Source organism: Ranitomeya variabilis, chromosome 2 (genome assembly GCF_051348905.1).
Source record: "Ranitomeya variabilis isolate aRanVar5 chromosome 2, aRanVar5.hap1, whole genome shotgun sequence".
NCBI lineage: Eukaryota > Metazoa > Chordata > Amphibia > Anura > Dendrobatidae > Ranitomeya > Ranitomeya variabilis.
Window position 1 is genome coordinate 389151233 of NC_135233.1, and position 25746 is coordinate 389176978.

The following is a 25746-nucleotide window of genomic DNA, read 5'->3' on the forward strand; positions in this document are numbered from 1 at the left end:
CTTTGATGGAATGCTCTGCGGGCATCAGGTTGCGTTTGCAGAGCCCCTGATGTGCCTAAACAGTAGGAACTCCCCACAAGTGACTCCATTTTGGAAACTAGACCCCCAAGGGAACTTATCTAGATGTGTGGTGAGCACTTTGAACCCCCAAGTGCTTCACAGAAGTTTATAACGCAGAGCCGTGAAAATAATAAATGTGTTTCCTTTCCTCAAAAATATTTTTTTAGCCCAGAATTTTTTATTTTTGCAAGAGTAACAGGAGAAATTGGACCCCAAAAGTTGTTGTCCAGTTTCTCCTGAGTACGCTGATACCCCATATGTGGGGGTAAACCACTGTTTTGGCACACGTCGGGGTTCGGAAGGGAAGTAGTGACGTTTTGAAATGCAGACTTTGATGGAATGCTCTGCGGGCATCAGGTTGCGTTTGCAGAGCCCCTGATGTGCCTAAACAGTAGGAACTCCCCACAAGTGACTCCATTTTGGAAACTAGACCCCCAAGGGAACTTATCTAGATGTGTGGTGAGCACTTTGAACCCCCAAGTGCTTCACAGAAGTTTATAACGCAGAGCCGTGAAAATAATAAATGTGTTTCCTTTCCTCAAAAATATTTTTTTAGCCCAGAATTTTTTATTTTTGCAAGAGTAACAGGAGAAATTGGACCCCAAAAGTTGTTGTCCAGTTTCTCCTGAGTACGCTGATACCCCATATGTGGGGGTAAACCACTGTTTGGGTACATGCCGGGGCTCGGAAGGGAAGTAGTGACGTTTTGGAATGCAGACTTTGATGGAATGGTCTGCGGGCATCATGCTACGTTTGCAGAGCCCCTGATATGCCTAAACAGTAGAAACCCCCCACAAGTGACCCCATTTTGGAAACTAGACCCCCCAAGGAACTTATCTAGATGTGTGGTGAGCACGTTCAACCCCCAAGTGCTTCACAGAAGTTTACAACGCAGAGCCGTGAAAATAAAAAATCATTTTTCTTTCCTCAAAAAAGATGTTTTAGCAAGCAATTTTTTATTTTCACAAGGGTAACAGGAGAATTTGGACCCCAATATTTGTTGCCCAGTTTGTTGTGAGTACGCTGATACCCCATATGTGGGGGTAAACCACTGTTTGGGCACACGTCAGGGCTCGGAAGGGAAGTAGTGACATTTGAAATGCAGACTTTGATGGAATGGTCTGCGGGCGTCACATTGCATTTGCAGAGCCCCTGATGTGCCTAAACAGTAGAAACACCCCACAAGTGACCCCATTTTGGAAACTAGACCCCCGAAGGAACTTATCTAGATGTGTGGTGAGCACTTTCAACCCCCAAGTGCTTCACAGAAGTTTATAACGCAGAGCCGTGAAAATAAAAAATAATTGTTCTTTCCTCAAAAAATATGTTTTAGCAAGTAATTTTTTATTTTTGCAAGGGTAACAGGAGAAATTGGACCCCAACAGTTGTTGCCCAGTTTGTCCTGAGTACGCTGGTACCCCAAATGTGGGGGTAAACCACTGTTTGGGCGCACGTCGGGGCTTGGAAGGGCGGGAGCACCATTTGACTTTTTGAACGCAAGATTGGCTGGAATCAATGGTGGCGCCATGTTGCGTTTGGAGACCCCTGATGTGCCTAAACAGTGGAAACCCCTCAATTCTAACTCCAACACTAACCTCAACACACCCCTAACCCTAATCCCAACTCTAGCCATAAACCTAATCACAACCCTAACCCCAACACACCCCTAACCACAACCCTAACCGCAACACAACCGTAACCCTAATTCCAACCCTAATCCTAACCCTAATCCCAACCGTAACCCTAATCCCAACCCTAACCACAACTGTAACCCCAACACACCCCTAACCCTATCCGTAACCCTAACCACAAGCCTATTCTTAACCCTATTTGCAACCCTAGCCCTAATTCCAACCCTAACCCTAAGGGTATGTGCCCACGTTGCGGATTCGTGTGAGATTTTTCCGCACGATTTTTGAAAAATCTGCAGGTAAAAGGCACTGCGTTTTGCCTGCGGATTTACAGCAGATTTCCAGTGTTTTTTTGTGCGGATTTCACCTGCAGATTCCTATTGAGGAACAGGTGTAAAACGCTGCGGAATCCGCACAAAGAATTGACATGCTGCGGAAAATACAATGCAGCGTTTCTGCACGGAATTTTCCGCACCATGGGCACAGCAGATTTGGTTTTCCTTAGGTGTACATGGTACTGTAAACCTGATGGAAAACTGCTTCGAATTCGCAGCGGCCAATCCGCTGCGGATCCGCTGCGGATCCGCTGCGGATCCGCTGCGGATCCGCGGCCAATCCGCTGCCAATCCGCTGCAGATCCGCGGCCGATCCGCTGCCGATCCGCGGCCGATCCGCTGCCTATCCGCTGCAGATCCGCGGCCAATCCGCTGCGGATCCGCTGCGGATCCGCGGCCAATCCGCTGCAGATCCGCGGCCAATCCGCTGCGGATCCGCGGCCGATCCGCGGCCGATCCGCTGCGGATCCGCTGCGGATCCGCTGCGGATCCGCGCCCGATCCGCTGCCGATCCGCTGCGGATCCGCGGCCGATCCGCTCTGTGTGCACATGCCATAACCCTACCCCTAACCCTACCCGTAACCCTAACCCTACCCCTAACCCTACCCCTAGTTCTAACCCTAACCCTAGTGGAAAAAGAAAAAAAAATATTTTCTTTATTTTATTATTGTCCCTACCTATGGGGGTGATAAAGGGGGGGGTTTATTTATTATTTTTTTATTTTGATCGCTGTGGTAGAACCTACCACAGCGATCAAAATGTACCTGTAACGAATCTGCCAGCCTGCAGATTCGGCGGGCGTACTGAGCATGCGCCCGCCATCTTGGAAGATGGCGGCGCCCAGGGAGAAGACGGACCGACTTCGGGAGGATCGGTAAGTATGAGGGGGTGGTGGGGGGGTGGATCGGAGCACAGGGGGGGGGATCGGAGGACGGGGGGAGCGGACAGGAGCACGGGGGAGCGGACAGGAGCACGGGGGAGCGAACAGGGGGACGGAGGGGGGTACCGGACAGAACGGAGGACTGGGGAGGAGATCGGGGGCGGTGGGGGGGCCAGTACATGATTTCCAGCCATGGCAGATGCTATTGCAGCATCGGCCATGGCTGGATTGCAATTGTTGCACTTTCAACAGCCAATCAGAGCGATCGTAGCCACGTGGGGGCAAAGCCACCCCCCCTAGGCTGAAGTACAACTCCCCCTCTCCCTGCAGATCGGGTAAAATAGGAATTAACCCTTTCACCCGATCTGCATGGATGCGATCATTCCATGACGCCGCATAGGCGTCATGGGTCGGGAAGGGGTTAATATGAGTCTTGGGATTCTATTACTCTGTTCTCTTGTGCTATACCCTACTAACATTAGTAGTGTGGAATATGCAAAAAAAAGGGGGATATGACATGGTTTACTGTATGTAAACCATGTCTCATATCACGTCGGGTTTAGGCAGGAGAAATGAAAAGCCGGCAATTGAATTACCGGCTTTAGGGTTAGGGGTAGGGTAAGGGGTAGGGTTAGGGTTTGGATCCCTTTATCACCTTGATGGTGGGGGGTGGTGTTATGGTTCTGGTGGTTAGAAACACATGAACTGACCAGATAAGTAAACCAAAAATAAGGACAAGCTCTGGGAATGTGGGAACTTTACTGACCGCAATCCTGATCCTATCAAACACACACTATAGGCAGCCGTGGAGCGTACCTGACTCGGCCTAGACGCCTCTTCACAGCCTGAAAAACTAGCTACCCCTAGAGAGAAACAAAGCCTCACTTGCCTCAGAGAAATTTTCCCCAAAGTGAGAGCAGCCCCCCACAAATAATAACGGTGAGATAAGGGGAAAACACAAACATAGAAATGAAAACAGGTTTTAGCAAATGAGGCCCGCTAATAACTAAATAGTCAGAAGATAGCAAGGAATCTGTGCGGTCAGTATAAAATACTACAAAAATTATCCACGCAGAGAATACAAAAAGACCCCCACACCGACTCACGATGTGAGGGGCGCAACTCCGCACCCCAGAGCTTCCAGATAGCAATCAAATAGCATATAAGCAAGCTGGACTGAACTCATCATATACTGAGAAACATTTTCAGAAAGCAATGAGCAAAAATGGACTAGCATGAACTTAGCTTATCCACGAGGAGACAGGTCACAAGGGAAGTCCCAGAGAGATCTGAACCAGTACTGAATACAACGACAGCAGGCAACAAGTAAAGGTCCAGATGGAGTTAAATAGGCAGCAAGCCTAGCAGGAAACGAGGCAGCTGGGGTCCAGCTACAGACCAGCCGTAACACTCAAAGCCACCAGAGGGAGCCCATGAACAGAACTCACAAAGTACCACTCATGACCACAGGAGGGAGCCCGAGAACGGAATTCACAACAGTACCCCCCCCTTGAGGAGGGGTCACCGAACCCTCACCAGAGCCCCCAGGCCGATCAGGACGAGCCAAATGAAAGCCACGAACCAAATCGGCAGCATGGACATCAGAGGCAACAACCCAGGAATTATCCTCCTGACCATAGCCCTTCCATTTAACCGAGTACTGAAGCTTCCGTCTCGAAATACGAGAATCCAAGATCTTCTCCACCACATACTCCAATTCTCCCTCGACCAACACCGGAGCAGGAGGATCAACAGAAGGAACCACAGGCACGACATACCTCCGCAACAATGACCTATGGAACACATTATGAATGGTAAAAGATGCTGGGAGGTCCAAACGAAATGACACAGGATTGAGGATTTCTGAAATCTTATAAGGACCGATGAAACGAGGTTTGAACTTAGGAGAGGAAACCTTCATAGGAACATAACGAGATGACAACCATACCAAATCCCCCACACGAAGTCGGGGACCCACACAGCAACGGCGATTAGCAAATCGCTGAGCCTTCTCCTGTGACAACGTCAAATTGTCCACTACGTGGTTCCAAATCTGCTGCAACCTATCCACCACAGAATCCACCCCAGGACAGTCAGAAGGCTCAACCTGACCTGAGGAAAAACGAGGATGAAAACCAGAATTACAAAAAAAAAGGTGAAACCAAAGTAGCAGAACTAGCCCGATTATTGAGGGCGAACTCAGCCAATGGCAAAAAAGTCACCCAATCATCCTGATCAGCAGAAACAAAACATCTCAGATAAGTTTCCAAGGTCTGATTAGTTCGTTCGGTTTGGCCATTCGTCTGAGGATGGAAGGCCGAAGAAAAAGACAAATCAATGCCCATCTTAGCACAGAAGGACCGCCAAAATCTGGACACAAACTGGGACCCTCTGTCAGACACAATGTTCTCCGGAATACCATGCAAACGAACCACATTCTGAAAAAACAGCGGAACCAAATCAGAGGAGGAGGGTAACTTAGGCAAGGGCACCAAATGGACCATTTTAGAAAAACGATCACAAACCACCCAGATGACAGACATCCTCTGAGAGACTGGAAGATCCGAAATAAAATCCATGGAAATATGCGTCCAAGGCCTCTTCGGGACAGGCAAAGGCAAAAGCAAACCACTGGCACGAGAACAGCAAGGCTTGGCCCGAGCACAAATCCCACAGGACTGCACAAAGGAACGCACATCCCGTGACAAAGAAGGCCACCAAAAGGACCTAGCCACCAAATCCCTGGTACCAAAAATCCCAGGATGACCCGCTAACACCGAAGAATGAACCTCGGAAATAACTCTACTGGTCCATCTATCCGGGACAAACAGTCTCTCCGGTGGACAACGGTCAGGTCTATCGGCCTGAAATTCCTGCAGCACCCGCCGCAAATCAGGGGAGATGGCAGACAAAATCACCCCCTCTCTGAGGATACCAGCCGGTTCAGAAACTCCCGGAGAGTCAGGCACAAAACTCCTAGAAAGGGCATCAGCCTTCACAATCTTTGAGCCCGGAAGGTACGAAACCACGAAATCAAAACGGGAGAAAAACAGCGACCATCGAGCTTGTCTAGGATTTAACCGCTTGGCAGACTCGAGATAAATCAAATTCTTGTGATCCGTCAAGACCACCACGCGATGCTTGGCTCCCTCAAGCCAATGTCGCCACTCCTCGAATGCCCACTTCATTGCCAACAACTCCCGATTACCAACATCATAATTCCGCTCGGCAGGCGAAAACTTTCTAGAAAAGAAAGCACATGGTCTCATCACCGAGCCATCAGAGCTTCTCTGTGACAAGACAGCCCCTGCTCCAATCTCAGAAGCATCAACCTCGACCTGAAAGGGAAGAGAGACATCCGGCTGACGCAAGACAGGAGCCGAAGAAAACCGACGTTTCAGCTCCTGAAAGGCCTCAACGGCCGCAGAAGACCAATTCGTCACATCAGCACCCTTTCTAGTCAAATCCGTCAAAGGCTTAACCACACTAGAAAAATTAGTGATGAAGCGACGGTAAAAATTAGCAAAGCCCAAGAACTTCTGAAGACTCTTCACCGATGTAGGTTGAGTCCAGTCATAAATGGCCTGGACTTTAACTGGATCCATCTCGATAGTAGAAGGGGAAAAAAATAAAGCCCAAAAAGGAAACCTTCTGGACTCCACAGAGACATTTAGAGCCCTTCACAAACAAGGCATTGGCACGCAGGACCTGAAACACCATCCTGACCTGCTTCACATGAGACTCCCAATCATCAGAAAAGACCAAAATATCATCCAGGTACACAATCATAAATCTATCCAGATACTCTCGGAAGATGTCGTGCATGAAGGACTGAAACACGGAAGGGGCATTAGAAAGCCCAAATGGCATCACCAAGTACTCAAAATGACCTTCGGGCGTATTAAATGCTGTTTTCCATTCATCGCCCTGCTTTATACGCACAAGATTATAAGTTCCTCGAAGATCTATCTTGGTGAACCAACTAGCCCCCCTAATTCGAGCAAACAGATCGGACAGCAAAGGCAAAGGGTACTGAAATTTGCCCGTGATTTTATTTAGAAGGCGATAATCTATACAGGGTCTCAGAGAACCATCCTTTTTGGCCACAAAAAAGAACCCTGCACCCAAAGGTGACGAGGACGGACGAATATGCCCTTTCTCCAAAGACTCCTTTATATAAGTCCGCATAGCGGTATGTTCTGGCACAGATAAATTAAAAAGTCGACCCTTAGGGAACTTACTACCAGGAATCAAATTTATAGCACAATCACAATCCCTATGAGGAGGTAGGGCACTGGATTTGGGCTCATCAAATACATCCTGGTAATCCGACAAAAATTCAGGGACTTCAGAAGGAGTAGAAGAAGCAATTGACACCAAAGGAACATCGCCATGTACCCACTGACAACCCCAACTTGACACAGACATTGCTTTCCAATCCAGGACTGGATTATGAACCTGCAGCCATGGCAGACCCAACACAACAACATCATGCAAATTATGTAACACCAGAAAGCGAATAACCTCCTGATGTGCAGGAGTCATGCACATAGTCACTTGAGTCCAGTACTGAGGCTTATTCTTGGCCAATGGCGTAGCATCAATTCCCTTTAGTGGAATAGGGAATTGCAATGGCTCCAAGATAAAACCACAGCGCCTGGCAAATGACAAATCCATCAAATTCAGGGCAGCGCCTGAATCCACAAAAGCCATAACAGAGTAGGATGACAGAGAGCAAATCAAAGTAACAGACAAAATGAATTTAGGCTGTACAGTACCAATGGTGACAGACTTAGCGAACCTCTTTGTGCGCTTAGAACAATCAGAGATAACATGAGTGGAGTCACCACAGTAAAAGCACAACCCATTCTGACGTCTGTGATTTTGCCGTTCAATTCTGGTCAGAATCCTGTCACATTGCATAGACTCAGGCTTCTGTTCAGAAAACACCGCCAGATGGTGCACAGGTTTGCGCTCCCGCAAACGCCGATCAATCTGAATGGCCAAAGACATTGACTCATTCAGACCCGCAGGCGTGGGGAACCCCACCATAACATCCTTAAGGGCTTCAGAAAGACCCTTTCTGAAAATCGCTCATTCCATTGAGTGAGCACAGACCACTTCCCAAACTTCTGACAGTAAACCTCTGCTTCATCCTGACCCTGAGAGAGAGCCAGCAAAATCTTTTCTGCCTGGTCTACTAGATTAGGTTCCTCATAAAGCAATCCAAGCGCCAGAAAAAATGCATCCACATTTAGCAATGCAGGATCTCCTGGCGCCAGGGAGAATGCCCAATCTTGAGGGTCACCACGTAACAAAGAAATAATAATTTTAACTTGCTGAGCAGGGTCACCAGAGGAACGAGGTCTCAGAGAAAGAAACAATTTGCAATTATTTTTGAAATTCAAAAACCTAGATCTATCTCCAGACAACAGCTCAGGAATTGGTATTTTAGGTTCAGACATAGGACTGTGAACTACATAATCCTGAATGCTTTGTATCCTTGTAGCGAGCTGATCCACACAAGAGGACAGACCTTGAATGTCCATATCTGCAGCTGAGTCCTGAACCACCCAGAGATTAAGGGGAGGAGAGAGGCTAAACACACTGCAGAGGAAAAAAAAAAACCTCAGAGCTTCTCTTATCCCTCTTTTGTGATGCATTAACACTTTACGGGCCTGCTGTACTGTTATGGTTCTGGTGGTTAGGAACACATGAACTGACCAGAAAAGTAAACCAAAAATAAGGACAAGCTCTGGGAATGTGGGAACTTTACTGACCGCAATCCTGATCCTATCAAACACACACTATAGGCAGCCGTGGAGCGTACCTGACTAGGCCTAGACGCCTCTTCACAGCCTGAAAAACTAGCTACCCCTAGAGAGAAACAAAGCCTCACTTGCCTCAGAGAAATTTTCCCCAAAGTGAGAGCAGCCCCCCACAAATAATAACGGTGAGATAAGGGGAAAACACAAACATAGAAATGAAAACAGGTTTTAGCAAATGAGGCCCGCTAATAACTAAATAGTCAGAAGATAGCAAGGAATCTGTGCGGTCAGTATAAAATACTACAAAAATTATCCACGCAGAGGATACAAAAAGACCCCCACACCGACTCACGATGTGAGGGGCGCAACTCCGCACCCCAGAGCTTCCAGATAGCAATCAAATAGCATATAAGCAAGCTGGACTGAACTCATCATATACTGAGAAACATTTTCAGAAAGCAATGAGCAAAAATGGACTAGCATGAACTTAGCTTATCCACGAGGAGACAGGTCACAAGGGAAGTCCCAGAGAGATCTGAACCAGTACTGAATACAACGACAGCAGGCAACAAGTAAAGGTCCAGATGGAGTTAAATAGGCAGCAAGCCTAGCAGGAAACGAGGCAGCTGGGGTCCAGCTACAGACCAGCCGTAACACTCAAAGCCACCAGAGGGAGCCCATGAACAGAACTCACAAAGTACCACTCATGACCACAGGAGGGAGCCCGAGAACGGAATTCACAACAGGGTGGCTTATCAGTGGTATTCTTGTTTTTTTCTATTGAAACACATGCGTTTAAAACGCAACCAAACGCATGTGCTTAAAAACGCATGCGTTTACATAGACAGCAATACGTTTTTTGCCGCAAAAAAACGCCTCTAGAAATTACTACATGTTGCATTTCTGCAACAAAACGCAAGCATAGAAAAGACGCATGCGTCGTCAAACACGGCAAAACGCATACAAAAAAACGCATGCGTTTTTAATGTTAAATATAGGAAAAAAAACGAATGCGTTTTTTTGCGCTAAACCGCAGCAGCAAAAAACGCAAATGTGAAACCAGCCTAAGCAGGTCACAGTTTTCAAGTAACATGGGAAAGAAAAAGGATCTCTCTGCTGCTGAACAGCATCAAATAGTGCAATGCCTTGGTGAAGGGATGAAAACATTAGAAATTTCCCGAAAACTTAAGTGTGATCATTGTACTGTTAAGAGATTTGTGGCTGTATCTGAGCACAAATGTGTTTGTGCTGATAAAGGCATAATGAGGAAGATTTCTGCCAGGCAAGTTCATCGGATTAAGAGAGCAGCTGCTAAAAAGCCATTACAAAGCAGCAGATATTTGAAGCTGCTGGTGCCTCTGGAGTCCCTCGAACCTCAAGGTGTAGGCTTCTTCAAAGGCTTGCTGTGGTGCATAAACCTACTATTCGGCCACCCTTAAACATTTTTCACAAGCAGAAATGGTTGTATTGGGCCCACACATACAAGAAGACTAATTTCCAAACAGTCTTGTTTACTGATAAGTGTTGAGCAACCCTGGATGGTCCAGATGGATGGAGTAGTGGATGGTTGGTGTATGGCCACCATGTCCCAACAAGGCTGCAACAACAGCAAGGAGGTGGAGGAGTCATGTTTTGGTCCGGAATCATGGAGAAACAGCTGGTGGGCCCTTTAAGGTTCCTGAAGGTGTGAAAATGACCTCTGCAAAGTATATAGAGTTTCTGACTGGCAACTTTCCTCCATGGTATAAAAAGCAGAAATGTGCCTTCAGGAGCAAAATCATCTTCAGGCATAACAATGCACCATCTCATGCTGCAAAGAAAACCTCTGAGTCATTGGCTGCTATGGGCATAAAAGGAGATAAACTCATTGGGTGGCCACCATCTTCCCCTGACCTCAACCCTATAGGGAACCTTTGGAGTATCATCAAGCAAAAGATCTATGAGGGTGGGAGACAGTTCACATCAAAACAGCAGCTGTGGGAGGCTATTCTGACTCCATGCAAAGAAATACAAGCAGAAACTCTCCAAAAACTCACAAGTTCAATGGATGCAAGAATTGTGAAGGTGATATCAAAGAAGGGGTCCTATGTTAACATGTAACTTGGCCTGTTAGGATGTTTTGGCGTTAAATAGCTTTTTTGTTCAGTGAATGTGACTTCCTAATGCTGTAAATTCCACAAATGAGCATTTTCAGTTCTTTAAAACATATCAAATGTTTAGAAATTCTACTGTGCCTAATAATTTGGAACAGTGCATTTTGAGTTTTTATCCATTTTGGGAGGTTTCTTCAATAAAATTTGATGTACAATTGTGGCCAAAAGTATTGACACCCCTGCAATTCTGTCAGATAATACTCAGTTTCTTCCTGAAAATGATTGCAAACACAAATTCTTTTGTATTATTATCTTCATTTAATTTGTCTTAAATGAAAAAACACAAAAGAGAATGAAGCAAAAAGCAAAACATTGATCATTTCACACAAAACTCCAAAAATGGGCCAGACAAAAGTATTGGCACCCTCAGCCTAATACTTGGTTGCACAACCTTTAGCCAAAATAACTGTGACCAACCGCTTCCGGTAACCATCAATGAGTTTCTTACAATGCTCTGCTGGAATTTTAGACCATTCTTTTTTGGCAAACTGCTCCAGGTCCCTGATATTTTAAGGGTGCCTTCTCCAAACTGCCATTTTTAGACCTCTCTACAGGTGTTTTATGGGATTCAGGTCTGGACTCATTGCTGGCCACCTTAGAAGTCTCCAGTGCTTTCTCTCAAACCATTTTCTAGTGCTTTTTGGTGTGTTTTGGGTCATTGTCCTGCTGGAAAACCCATGACCTCTGAGGGAGACTGTTGTGAATTAGACTTTTTTGGCTCCCTCTTGTGGTCACTAGTGATATGACTCTGGGATTGTCTTTCCTCAGTTTGGCACCCACCTGGGTCGTTAGTCCAGGGGTGTTGCTATATGAACTCCCTGAATTCTCAGTCTGGTGCCTGGCATCGTTGTAATCAGTCCTTTCTGTTTGCTCCTGTCTGCTGGTCCTGGTTCGTGCAAAATTAAGCTAAGTCCTGCTTCCTTGTTTTTTGGTTATTTGTATTGCTCTTATTTTTTGTCCAGCTTGTACTAAATGTGATTCCTGATTTTGCTGGAAGCTCTAGGGGGCTGGTATTCTCCCCCCGGGCCGTTAGACGGTTCGGGGGTTCTTGAATATCCAGCGTGGAAATTTTGATAGGGTTTTTGCTGACCGTATAAGTCATCTTACTATATTCTGCTATTAGTCAGTGGGCCTCTCTTTGCTAAATACCTAGTTCATTCTTACGTTTGTCTTTTCTTCTTACCTCACCGTTATTATTTGTTGGGGGCTTGTATCCAACTTTTGGGGTCTTTTCTCTGGAGGCAAGAAAGGTCTATCTTTTCCCTTCTAGGGTTAGTTAGTTCTCCGGGTGGCGCGAGACGTCTAGAACCAACGTAGGCACGTTCCCCGGCTGCTGCTATTTGTGGTGCTAGGATTAGATATATGGTCAGCCCAGTTACCACTGCCCTATGAGCTGTTTTTTTTTGTGTTTGCAGACTTAGTATTTATTTCTGAGACCCTCTGCCATTGGGGTCATAACAGTATGCCAGGCCAATGTTGAATGTTTGATGCATTGCAGAAGTGGGATTATAAGAAAGGAAATTCTGAGTTTTGTTTTTTTTTTCTTCTTTCTTCCTCCCCTTTACCTTTGAGTGGCTTGAGCTTGCTGCAGACATGAATGTCCAGACCTTGATTACAAGTGTGGACCAGCTTGCTGCTCGTGTGCAGGGCATACAAGATTTTGTTACCAGTAGTCCTATGTCTGAACCTAAAATACCTATTCCTGAACTGTTCTCTGGAGACCGATTTAAGTTTAGGAATTTCAGGAATAATTGTAAATTGTTTCTATCTTTGAGACCCCGTTCATCTGGAGACTCAGCTCAGCAAGTAAAAATTGTTATCTCTTTCTTACGGGGTGACCCTCAGGATTGGGCTTTCTCGCTAGCGCCAGGAGATCCGGCATTGGCGAATATTGATGCGTTTTTTCTGGCGCTCGGATTGCTTTACGAGGAACCCAATCTTGAAATTCAGGCAGAAAAAGCCTTGCTGGCTATTTCTCAGGGCCAGGATGAAGCTGAAGTGTATTGCCAAAAATTTCGGAAATGGTCCGTGCTTACTCAGTGGAATGAGTGTGCTCTGGCCGCAAATTTCAGAAATGGCCTTTCTGAAGCCATTAAGAATGTGATGGTGGGATTCTCCATTCCTACAAGTCTGAATGATTCCATGGCGCTGGCTATTCAAATTGACCGGCGTTTGCGGGAGCGCAAAGCCGCTAATCCTCTTGTGGTGTTGTCTGAACAAACACCTGATTTAATGCAATGTGGTAGAATTCAGACTAGAAATGAACGGAAAAATCATAGACGTCAGAATGGGTTGTGTTTTTACTGTGGTGATTCTACACATGTTATATCAGCATGCTCTAAACGCCTAACAAGGGTTGTTAGTCCTGTCGCCATTGGTAATTTGCAACCTAAATTTATTTTGTCTGTGACTTTAATTTGCTCATTGTCTTCCTACCCTGTTATGGCGTTTGTGGATTCAGGTGCTGCCCTGAGTCTTATGGATCTGTCATTTGCCAAGCGCTGTGGTTTTGTTCTTGAGCCGTTGGTAAATCCTATCCCTCTTAGAGGTATTGATGCTACGCCATTGGCGGAAAATAAACCGCAGTTTTGGACACAGGTAACCATGTGCATGACTCCTGAACATCGGGAGGTGATTCGTTTTCTTGTTCTGCATAAAATGCATGATTTGGTCGTTTTGGGGCTGCCATGGTTACAGACCCATAATCCAGTCTTGGATTGGAAGGCAATGTCTGTGTCAAGTTGGGGCTGTCAGGGAATTCATGGGGATTCCCTGCCGGTGTCTATTGCTTCCTCTACTCCTTCGGAAGTTCCTGAGTATATGCGTTCGTATATCAAGGAATCTCTGGAGAAGGGGCATATCCATCCATCCTCTTCCCCTCTTGGTGCTGGATTCTTTTTTGTGGCCAAGAAAGACGGATCTTTGAGACCTTGTATTGACTATCGGCTTCTGAATAAAATCACTGTTAAATTTCAGTATCCTTTGCCTCTGTTGTCGGACTTGTTTGCCCGGATTAAAGGTGCCAAGTGGTTCACCAAAATAGATCTTCGTGGTGCGTACAACCTTGTGCGCATTAAGCAAGGAGATGAATGGAAAACTGCATTTAATACGCCCGAAGGTCATTTTGAGTACTTGGTGATGCCTTTTGGGCTCTCTAATGCCCCTTCAGTGTTTCAGTCCTTTATGCATGATATTTTCCGGAAGTATCTGGATAAATTTATGATTGTTTATCTGGATGATATTCTGTTTTTTTCTGATGATTGGGACTCGCATGTAGAGCAGGTCAGGATGGTGTTTCAGGTTTTGCGTGAGAATGCTTTGTTTGTTAAGGGCTCAAAGTGTCTCTTTGGAGTACAGAAGGTTCCCTTTTTGGGTTTTATTTTTTCCCCTTCTGCGGTGGAGATGGACCCAGTCAAGGTCCGAGCTATTCATGATTGGACTCAACCCACATCAGTTAAGAGTCTTCAGAAGTTCTTGGGTTTTGCTAACTTCTACCGTCGTTTTATCGCTAATTTTTCTAGCGTTGTTAAACCTTTGACGGATATGACCAAGAAAGGTTCTGATGTTGCTAACTGGGCTCCTGCAGCCGTGGAAGCTTTCCAAGAGTTGAAGCGCCGGTTTACTTCAGCGCCTGTTTTGTGCCAGCCTGATGTCTCACTTCCCTTTCAGGTTGAAGTGGATGCTTCTGAGATTGGGGCAGGGGCCGTTTTGTCGCAGAGAGGCCCTGGTTGCTCTGTAATGAGACCATGTGCTTTTTTCTCTAGGAAGTTTTCGCCTGCTGAGTGGAATTATGATGTTGGCAATCGGGAGTTGCTGGCCATGAAGTGGGCATTTGAGGAGTGGCGTCATTGGCTCGAGGGTGCTAAGCATCGTGTGGTGGTCTTGACTGATCACAAAAATCTAATGTATCTCGAGTCTGCTAAACGCCTGAATCCTAGACAGGCCCGTTGGTCATTGTTTTTCTCCCGTTTTGACTTTGTGGTCTCGTATTTACCAGGTTCAAAGAATGTGAAGGCTGATGCTCTTTCAAGGAGCTTTGTGCCTGACTCCTGGAGTCGCTGAACCAGTTGGTATTCTTAAAGAGGGAGTGATCTTGTCAGCCATTTCTCCGGATTTGCGACATGTGTTGCAGAGATTTCAGGCTGGTAGACCTGACTCTTGTCCACCTGACAGACTGTTTGTTCCTGATAAGTGGACCAGCAGAGTCATTTCCGAGGTTCATTCCTCGGTGTTGGCAGGGCATCTGGGAATTTTTGGCACCAGAGATTTGGTGGCTAGGTCCTTTTGGTGGCCTTCCTTGTCACGGGATGTGCGGTCATTTGTGCAGTCCTGTGGGACTTGTGCTCGAGCTAAGCCTTGCTGTTCTCGTGCCAGCGGGTTGCTCTTGCCCTTGCCTGTCCCGAAGAGGCCTTGGACACACATTTCCATGGATTTCATTTCAGATCTTCCGGTGTCTCAGGGCATGTCTGTCATCTGGGTGGTATGTGATCGCTTTTCCAAGATGGTCCATTTGGTATCTTTGCCTAAGCTGCCTTCCTCTTCCGATCTGGTTCCTCTGTTCTTTCAGAATGTGGTTCGTTTACACGGCATTCCTGAGAATATCGTGTCTGACAGAGGATCCCAGTTTGTTTCCAGGTTCTGGCGATCCTTTTGTGCTAAGATGGGCATTGACTTGACGTTTTCGTCTGCCTTTCATCCTCAGACTAATGGACAAACGGAGCGAACTAATCAGACTCTGGAGGCTTATTTGAGGTGTTTTGTTTCTGCAGATCAGGATGATTGGGTGACCTTCTTGCCGTTGGCTGAGTTTGCCCTTAATAATCGGGCTAGTTCCGCTACTTTGGTTTCGCCATTTTTCTGCAACTCTGGTTTCCATCCTCGTTTTTCCTCGGGACATGTGGAGCCTTCTGACTGTCCTGGGGTAGATTCTGTGGTAGATAGGTTGCAGCAGATTTGGAATCATGTGGTGGACAACTTAAAGTTGTCACAGGAGAAGGCTCAGCGTTTTGCCAACCGCCGCCGCGGTGTGGGTCCCCGACTTCGTGTTGGGGATTTGGTATGGCTGTCTTCTCGATTTGTTCCTATGAAGGTCTCCTCTCCTAAATTTAAGCCTCGCTTCATCGGTCCTTACAAGATATTGGAAATCCTTAATCCTGTGTCCTTTCGCTTGGATCTTCCGGTGTCGTTTGCCATTCACAACGTGTTCCATAGGTCTTTGTTGCGGCGGTACGTTGTACTTGTGGTCCCTTCTGTTGAGCCTCCTGCTCCGGTGTTGGTTGAGGGCGAGTTGGAGTACGTGGTGGAGAAGATCTTGGATTCTCATCTCTCCAGGCGGAGGCTTCAGTATCTGGTCAAGTGGAAGGGCTATGGTCAGGAGGATAATTCCTGGGTGGTTGCCTCTGATGTGCATGCGGCCGATTTAGTTTGTGCCTTTCACGCTGCTCATCCTGATCGCCCTGGTGGTCTTGGTGAGGGTTCGGTGACCCCTCCTTAAAGGGGGGGTACTGTTGTGAATTAGACTTTTTTGGCTCCCTCTTGTGGTCACTAGTGATATGACTCTGGGATTGTCTTTCCTCAGTTTGGCACCCACCTGGGTCGTTAGTCCAGGGGTGTTGCTATATGAAATCCCTGAATTCTCAGTCTGGTGCCTGGCATCGTTGTAATCAGTCCTTTCTGTTTGCTCCTGTCTGCTGGTCCTGGTTCGTGCAAAATTAAGCTAAGTCCTGCTTCCTTGTTTTTTGGTTATTTGTATTGCTCTTATTTTTTGTCCAGCTTGTACTAAATGTGATTCCTGATTTTGCTGGAAGCTCTAGGGGGCTGGTATTCTCCCCCCGGGCCGTTAGACGGTTCGGGGGTTCTTGAATATCCAGCGTGGAAATTTTGATAGGGTTTTTGCTGACCGTATAAGTCATCTTACTATATTCTGCTATTAGTCAGTGGGCCTCTCTTTGCTAAATACCTAGTTCATTCTTTCGTTTGTCTTTTCTTCTTACCTCACCATTATTATTTGTTGGGGGCTTGTATCCAACTTTTGGGGTCTTTTCTCTGGAGGCAAGAAAGGTCTATCTTTTCCCTTCTAGGGTTAGTTAGTTCTCCGGCTGGCGCGAGACGTCTAGAACCAACGTAGGCATGTTCCCCGGCTGCTGCTATTTGTGGTGCTAGGATTAGATATACGGTCAGCCCAGTTACCACTGCCCTATGAGCTGTTTTTTTTGTGTTTGCAGACTTAGTATTTATTTCTGAGACCCTCTGCCATTGGGGTCATAACAGGAGACCCAGCTTTCTAACACTGGGCCCTACATTATGCTGCAAAATTTGTTGGTAGTCTTCAGACTTCATAATGCCATGCACATGGTCAAGCAGTCCAGGGCCAGAGGCAGCAAAGCAACCCCAAAACATCAGGGAACCTCCACCATGTTTGACTGTAGGGACCATGTTCTTTTCTTTGAATGCCTCTTTTGTTCTCCTGTAAACTCTATGTTGATGCCTTTGCCCCAAAAGCTCTACTTTTGTCTCATCTGACCAGAGAACATTCTTCCAAAATGTTTTAGGCTTTTTGAGGTAAGTTTTGGCAAACTCCAGCCTGGGTTTTTTATGTCTAAAGTGGGGTCTTCCTGGGTCTCCTACCATACAGTCCCTTTTCATTCAGATGCCAACGGATAGTACGGGTTGACACTGTTGTACCCTCGGACTGCAGGGCAGCTTCAACTTGTTTGGATGTTAGTCGAGGTTCTTTATCCAACATCCGCACAATCTTGCGTTGAAATCTCTTGCCAATTTTTCTTTTCCGTACACATCTAGGGAGGTTAGCCACAGTATCATGGGCTTTAAACTTCTTGATGACACTGCGCACAGTAAACACAGGAACATTCAGGTCTTTGGAGATGGACTTGTAGCCTTGAGATTGCTCATGCTTCCTCACAATTTGGTTTCTCAAGTCCTCAGACAGTTCTTTGGTCTTTTTTCTTTTCTCCATGCTCAATGTGGTACACACAAGGACACAGGACAGAGGTTGAGTCAACTTTAATCCATGTCAACTGGCTGCAAGTGTGATTTAGTTATTGCCAACACCTGTTAGGTGCCACAGGTAAGTTACAGTTGCTGTTAATTACACAAATTAGAGACGCATCACATGATTTTCGAACAGTGCCAATACTTTGGTCCACCCCCTTTTTTATGTTTGGTGTGGAATTATATCCAATTTGGCTTTAGGACAATTCTTTTTGTGTTTTTTTCATTTAAGACAAATTAAATGAAGATAATAATAACAAAGAATTTGTGTTTGCAATCATTTTCAGGAGGAAACTGAGTATTATCTGACAGAATTGCAGGGGTGTCAATACTTTTGGCCACAACTGTATACTCTAATGGGTGATTACTTTTATTAGACTGACTGTCATTTGCACCAACCATTCAGGAAAATCCGATAAAAATGTAATTTGCATAATAATTTGGAACATAGTGTATAACTGGTAGTCTGTAGGGAAAGTTAGTCAGTTCCAGACAGAAGTGAGTTGCTGGCTGAGCTCAGCTCAGTCAGTTCCAGACAGTAGTCTGAGGAGGACAGAAGGTTCACGGAGCTGTGCATGCCCTCAGAGCTGCAGCTCCCAGAAAGAGACATTCTGACGGCAGAATTGTATTGCAGCGAGCGTGAAGGAAGTCGAAGCAAAGGAGAGGATACCAGAAGGGGACCAGCCCCGAACAGGCTGCCTCCTTCTGAGGCGCAGAACCCCGGTAGCCGGAACACCGAGGAAATAAGGACCTCTACGCCTTATTCCAGAGACCGGCAGGACAGCTAATTGCAAGTTACTTGTCCGCACCTACACCCAGGAGGCACGGTGACACCCCATAGAGCCAGGTTATCTAAGAGACCCTATAAACATGCTCAGGTCACCAGTCATACGGGTTTTGTCCTATCCTATATGGGGGACAGAGAGAGCGAAACATCACATCTGTTAGACCCTTATGTGAAGCCATAGGCAGTAAGGGACTACACCACTGCAGCGCAAGGGAAGGCTACTGATTTCCAACTGGATAAGGGGACTCTGAACTTGCCTCTAAACTGACCGGACTCTACCCTGTGGTCTGGTGCCCTGGACTGAGGATGCTGAAGTCTTCAGTAAAGGTAAAGAGGCTGCAACCTTGTGTCCTTGTTCTTCATTGCACCTCTCACCAATCTACCATCTACATACTGGGAAGCCCTAGGGATATAATTCACCTGTGGGAAGGTATACCATCTAGCTGCCATAACATCACCCCAGCGGACCCCTTAAAGCAGCATCGGTCACCCTGACCGAATACCACTGGTGGCGTCATGAACATAAACTCTATCCCGTTAAAGACCTTTCCCTTTTATACGGACATCCCAGGGCCACAGATTGGGTCAGCCACCATGACATCCCCCCTGTGAACCGCAGGACTCTGTACCGAGTACCCCCTTGCCCTGACGAGGCGCTCCAACTTGGCGTCACGAACAGGATGGACTGACCCAGCAAAACGGGTTATGTGCGCCTAAAAGACTGTGCCTGAACCGTACTTTATTGTGAGACTGTGTACTGCAAAAAGACCACCAAAATTGCCTCCAAAACCATCGCCATTACAGCGCCACGAGGAACGCTGGAGAAGAAGGCTGTGCCATCATGGGCGGGAACTAACTAAGAAGCACGAAAAAATAATGGCCGCCCAGTCCAAGTATCTCTGTACCCTGAGGACGTGTCCGTCAGCAGCAGAGATCAGCCTCCTGATCCTACATGGCGGGAAGAGACCAAGAAGAAGGAACCGCTCCCGAAGAAAAGAGCGGGAGAGAGACCAGGACGCAGCGTGGAGGACGCCATGGCCAGCAGCCCGGACCCAGAGTGTGGGGTGGAAGCGGAGGACTCCCCCAGAGACCTGGAAAGAAGCCTCGGTTAGCCAACACCAGTTGACCCTGCACTCCTGCAGACCGGGGTGTAAGCTCTTATCGACCAGCTCCTGCGGATGCAGTTAGACGCTGGAACCACATGCAAGGCAGCACCCGCGGAAGACGTACCGGAGCCGTGTCCCATCCAGCAGCCCTTGACACCAGAGGGTCTCTGTTGTGATGACCCCACATGGTCTGATGGGCAAGTTCCTTAGTTAATGTAAAAAGACACAAATCCATGTGACACATTCATTCCTGCAGTTAGAGTGTCAAAGGTCGTCATCAGTTTATATTCCCAGACTCTCCTGTCTTTCTGCGATTTGAAGTTACCTTTTAGCACAAGTAATTTCATGTCCATAATGTTATGATGTGCTAAAAGGTAACTTCAAATCGCAGAAAGACAGGAGAGTCTGGGAATATAAACTGATGACGATCTTTGACACTCTAACTGCAGGAATGAATGTGTCACATGGATTTATGTCTTTTTACATTAACTAAGGAACTTGCCCATCAGACCATGTGGGGTCATCACAACAGAGACCCTAATCACAGGACAATAAAACAATCCTTATCTAAGAATTGGCCCAATATTTATGGACGTGACTGTTTATCACCCATGGTAATTCTGCTTCATGTCACCTGGCTTATCCATGTGTTTTTTTCCCCTCTTTTTTTTTTTTCTATACTATGTTGTGCATAAATATGTGATTCTTCAGAATTTGTTTTAGTCTTTGCCTGATGAAGAGACGTATGTAGTCTCGAAAGCTTGCAATTTGTTACCATCTTTTCAGTTAGCCATTAAAAGGTATCAACCACTGAGGACTCTCAATTCTAAATATTTTTCTATCTACTGGCTAACACGGTACCAAGATATATTTCTTTCCTGAATAAAGATAGAATGTTTGCCTTAGAACTTAAAAGATTGTACACCCTTAAAGTGGTAAATCGCCTTTAATAATTGTTTTTCCTAGTCAGTTAATTGTTATATTGTTTCCCACGCTTATCAAAATGGGCCCATAATGTAAATAGTTAATGCAACGTTCAAGTGTCCTCACCTCCCTTAAAGGGAAGCACCAGTTTATATTAACTTGTTTTATAGCATTTAAAAAAAATTGTCTTTTTGCTAACCTGTAACTGTTGTTTTTCTTTTCCCAGTCCGGGAGTACTGGATTTAACGGGGGGAGTGTGGCGCCCCAGGGTCCTGGTCGTCACAGTGGTATTGCTTTCCTCCAGGGGAGAGTGATGCTACGTTTGGAGGCAAGAAAGGATAACTGCATCCAGGTATCACAAACATGCAACACATTCACACTCCAGGCCACCAGGGGGAGCTTCTGCTCCTATTAGCTCATTCCCCACATATATATAACTGGTGGTCTGTAGGGAAAGTTAGTCAGTTCCAGACAGAAGTGAGTTGCTGGCTGAGCTCAGCTCAGTCAGTTCCAGACAGTAGTCTGAGGAGGACAGAGGGTCAACGGAGCTGTGCATGCCCTCAGAGCTGCAGCGCCCAGAAAGAGACAATTGTATTGCAGCGAGGAAGTCGAAGCAAAGAAGAGGATGCCAGAAGGGGACCAGCCCTGAACAGGCTGCCTCCTTGTGAGGCGCAGAACCCCAGTAGCCGGGACACGGAAGGAATAAGGACAGCTAATTGCAAGTTACTTGTCCGCACCTACACCCAGGAGGCACGGTGACACCCCATAGAGCTGGGTTATCTAAGAAACCCTATAAACAGGCTCAGGTCACCAGTCATATTGGTATTGTCCTATCCTATATGGGGGACAGAGAGAGCGAAACATCACATCAAGAGAACTCTAAACTTGCCTCCAAACTGTCCGGACTCTGCCTACCCTGTGGTCTGGTGCTCTGGCCTGTGGATGCTGAAGTCTTCAGTAAAGGTAAAGAGACTGCAGCCTTGTGTCCTCGTTCTTCAGTGCACCTCTCACCATTCTACCATCTACATACTGGGAAGCCCTGGGGACACACTTCACCTGTGGGAAGGTATACCATCTAGCTGCCATAACATCACCCCAGCGGACCCCTTAAAGCAGCATCGTTCACCCTGACCGAATACCACAGGTGGCGCCACGAACATAAACGCTGTCCCTTTAAAGACCTTTCCCTTTTATACGGATGTCCCAGGGCCACGGACCAGGTCAGCCACCATGACATCCCCCCTCTGAACCGCAGGACCTGGTACCGAGTACCCCCTTGCCCTGACAGGGCGCTCCAACTATCCTTATCATCATCATTGTCACAATAAATATCATCAATATCATTACCATACTCCTCCTCGTTATCAGAAGAAACATGATTCTCATCATCCTTATCAGCATCATCATCAATGTCATCCACATCCTTATTAATATCATCATTTTCTAATTTCAGCCTTTTTGGCCTCCTGATCAGTATCTGGGCTGTTGATTTTGTGGGTGGTCGCAGCCTCCATTAGAGGTAGCAGGAATATTCCTGTTCGTGGCCTCGCTCTCGCCTCTTCCAGAGCATGAACTGAAATGTACAAGCAGCTCCAATGATCCAAGTCTGGAGCAGATCTGTGCAGAAAGACAACAATTCTTTATGAATTTTATTAGAAAAATACCCAATGGTAGGGATTTATGTAATGGGGATCACAATATTGGGAAGGGGCGTCTTCACCTCTGGTTTTAGTAATTTTCTGCATTCTTGCCTAAGTTAAGCAGGGGCGGTTCCTAGTGTGCGTGGGCGGAGACTGCTCGGGGGTGTGGTCTGTTCAGCACTATATACTCCTGTATCATTCGTCTTCCTTAGGGTTAGGATCCTAATTCCCCCTTCAACAGCAACAAACACGTCCACAGCGCACATCCACTGCACAACCTGGGAGGAGACCTGGACCAGCTGGGTGACTACCACCGCGCAGGCGGCCATGTTGGTTGTAGACACAGCTTTATCCTTGCAGACGTTCCCCTCTTCGCTTCGGTCTCTTCTCTGCATCGTCTCACATGCAGCAATTAACACAATTTCCCTGTGAAACAAAGTATAAATTACTCCCCATAATGTCTGCACTCTGACAGCTATTGCAGATTTGATGGTTTCTTGTAGTCGTAACATTTTATACTTTCCTGCCAAACTTATCTCACAGAGACAGAGCCGGAAAATACATGAAATATTCTCACTCCAATAAAAATAAATGTCTTACAGCTTCTCGATGTGTCCTCTAAATCCAGAGGAAGTCAATGGTACAATGTCCCCCAGTACGCACTGCACAAAGACAGGAGTGGTGTGGGGGAGGGGCTGACAACCTCTCACATGATGTAATACCGGCTGGTTGTCAGTAATAGGGAGCAGGGCTGACAACCTGTCACATGATGTAATACCAGCTGGTTGTCAGTAAGAGGGAGCAGGGCTGACAACCTGTCACATGATGTAATGCCGGCTGGTTGTCAGTAATAGTGAGCAGGGCTGACAACCTGTCACATGATATAATACCGGGAGGTTGTCAGTAAGAGTGAGCAGGGCTGACAACCTGTCACATGATGTAATGCTGGCTGGTTGTCAGTAATAGTGAGCAGGGCTAACAACCTGTCACATAATACCGGGAGGTTGTCAGTAAGAGTGAGCAGGGCTGACAACCTGTCACATGATGTAATGCCGGCTGGTTGTCAGTAATAGTGAGCAGGGCTGACAACCTGTCACATGATATAATACCGGGAGGTTGACAGTAAGAGTGAGCAGGGCTGACAACCTGTCACATGATGTAATGCCGGCTGGTTGTCAGTAGTAGTGAGCAGGGCTGACAACCTGTCACATGATATAATACTGGCTGGTTGTCAGTAAGATGGAGCAGGGCTGACAACCTGTCACATGATATAATGCCGGCTGGTTGTCAGTAAGAGTGAGCAGGGCTGACAACCTGTCACATGATGTAATGCCGGCTGGTTGTCAGTAAGAGTGAGCAGGGCTGACAACCTGTCACATGATGTAATGCCGGCTGGTTGTCAGTAATAGTGAGCAGGGCTGACAACCTGTCACATGATATAATGCCGGCTGGTTGTCAGTAAGAGTGAGCAGGGCTGACAACCTGTCACATGATATAATGCCGGCTGGTTGTCAGTAATAGTGAGCAGGGCTGACAACCTGTCACATGATATAATGCCGGCTGGTTGTCAGTAAGAGTGAGCAGGGCTGACAACCTGTCACATGATATAATGCCGGCTGGTTGTCAGTAATAGTGAGCAGGGCTGACAACCTGTCACATGATATAATACTGGCTGGTTGTCAGTAAGATGGAGCAGGGCTGACAACCTGTCACATGATGTAATGCCGGCTGGTTGTCAGTAATAGTGAGCAGGGCTGACAACCTGTCACATGATATAATGCCGGCTGGTTGTCAGTAAGATGGAGCAGGGCTGACAACCTGTCACATGATGTAATGCCGGCTGGTTGTCAGTAATAGTGAGCAGGGCTGACAACCTGTCACATGATATAATGCCGGCTGGTTGTCAGTAAGATGGAGCAGGGCTGACAACCTGTCACATGATGTAATGCCGGCTGGTTGTCAGTAATAGTGAGCAGGGCTGACAACCTGTCACATGATGTAATGCCGGCTGCTTGTCAGTAATAGTGAGCAGGGCTGACAACCTGTCACATGATGTAATACCGTCTGGTTGTCAGTAATAGTGAGCAGGGCTGACAACCTCTCAGACCCAATATAGCAGCTGGTTGTCGGCAGCCTCCGCACTGACAACCTCGGGGCTTGATATGACGACGACACGGTATATACTGTATACCCGGCACTGATCTCCGGAGGACATCGGGCATTATCCTGCCCTGCGGTAATGGGGAGGGAAGTGTTTACTGTCAGGTGGTTACAATGTTGCTGGAGAATCATCCGTTGATATGACAACAATTAATTTATGGGCTGATTAATTACCTCTAAGGTGTGAGATTAATGACTTCACACGTCTCCTCTTCAGACTTCACAATGATTGTGTCTCCTCGTCTCAGATTCCCTCAGTAACAGCAACGGAGCCCGAGCCTTATAATGTTACACTCCAGTCACATTCAAAGCTGCATGGGACCCCACATCCACCTCCAGGGGCTTCTCTGACCCACAAACCTACATCCATAGAGATAAATATGGCGTCGCCCCTCTGCAGATACAACGGCTTCGCTCTTCTGAGAAAGATTTTGGAAACGTCTGTGGGAATTTTATCTCCTTCATCCAGAGGAGCATTTGTGGGGTCAGACCCTGATGTTGAGGGCAGCCGGGCTCACAATCCTCAGTGTTGGATGGGATTGGGGTCCCCGCTCTGTGCAGCCACCCATGTTCTCCCCCCATGCCTGTATGGACATTGTGCACTGGGCACAGTCATGGGAACAGAAAAGGGTCTTCCCCAAACTAGTCCGAGGCCTCCCCCTGATAACAAGCCCATAACATCATCCCCCTCCAATGCAGTCAGGGGGTAACATCCTCCTGGAGTCACCAAAGCCAGACTCCTCCATCAGATGCAGATAGAAAAATGTGATGGATCACTTCACAGAACACGTCTCCTCCAGGGTCCAGTGGTGGCGGCCTTACACTACTCCATCCAACGCTCGGCATTGTGCTTGGTGATGTACGGCTGCCTGCAGCTGCTCGGCCATGAGGCTTCAGTGGGGGCGCAGTGTCTGTGCGGATACAATGGAGGTCTGGACTCTGCATTTATGGAGTCAGGAGTGCGGTGGTGACGTTTCTGCTCTCTGCTCCTCAGCACTCAGCCCCCCTCCCCCCCCGCCCTGTAGCGTTACGGGGTCTCCACTTTGTGGCTGAGTTGCTGTGGTTCCTTCCACTTCTCCGCAATATGACTCACAGGAGATGAGGAAGATTTAGGATGAAGAAATGTCATGGACGTAACCGGTTTCCCCAGGGGCTCCGATTACAGGACCTCGCTGGGATCAGTGAGCTCTGCACCACCTGCTGTTCTGTCACATGTTAGTAATGGCAGATGGCATGGGGGGGCTGGAAGTTATACACCGGGGGGCAAGGAGCAGGATGTTATACACTGGCA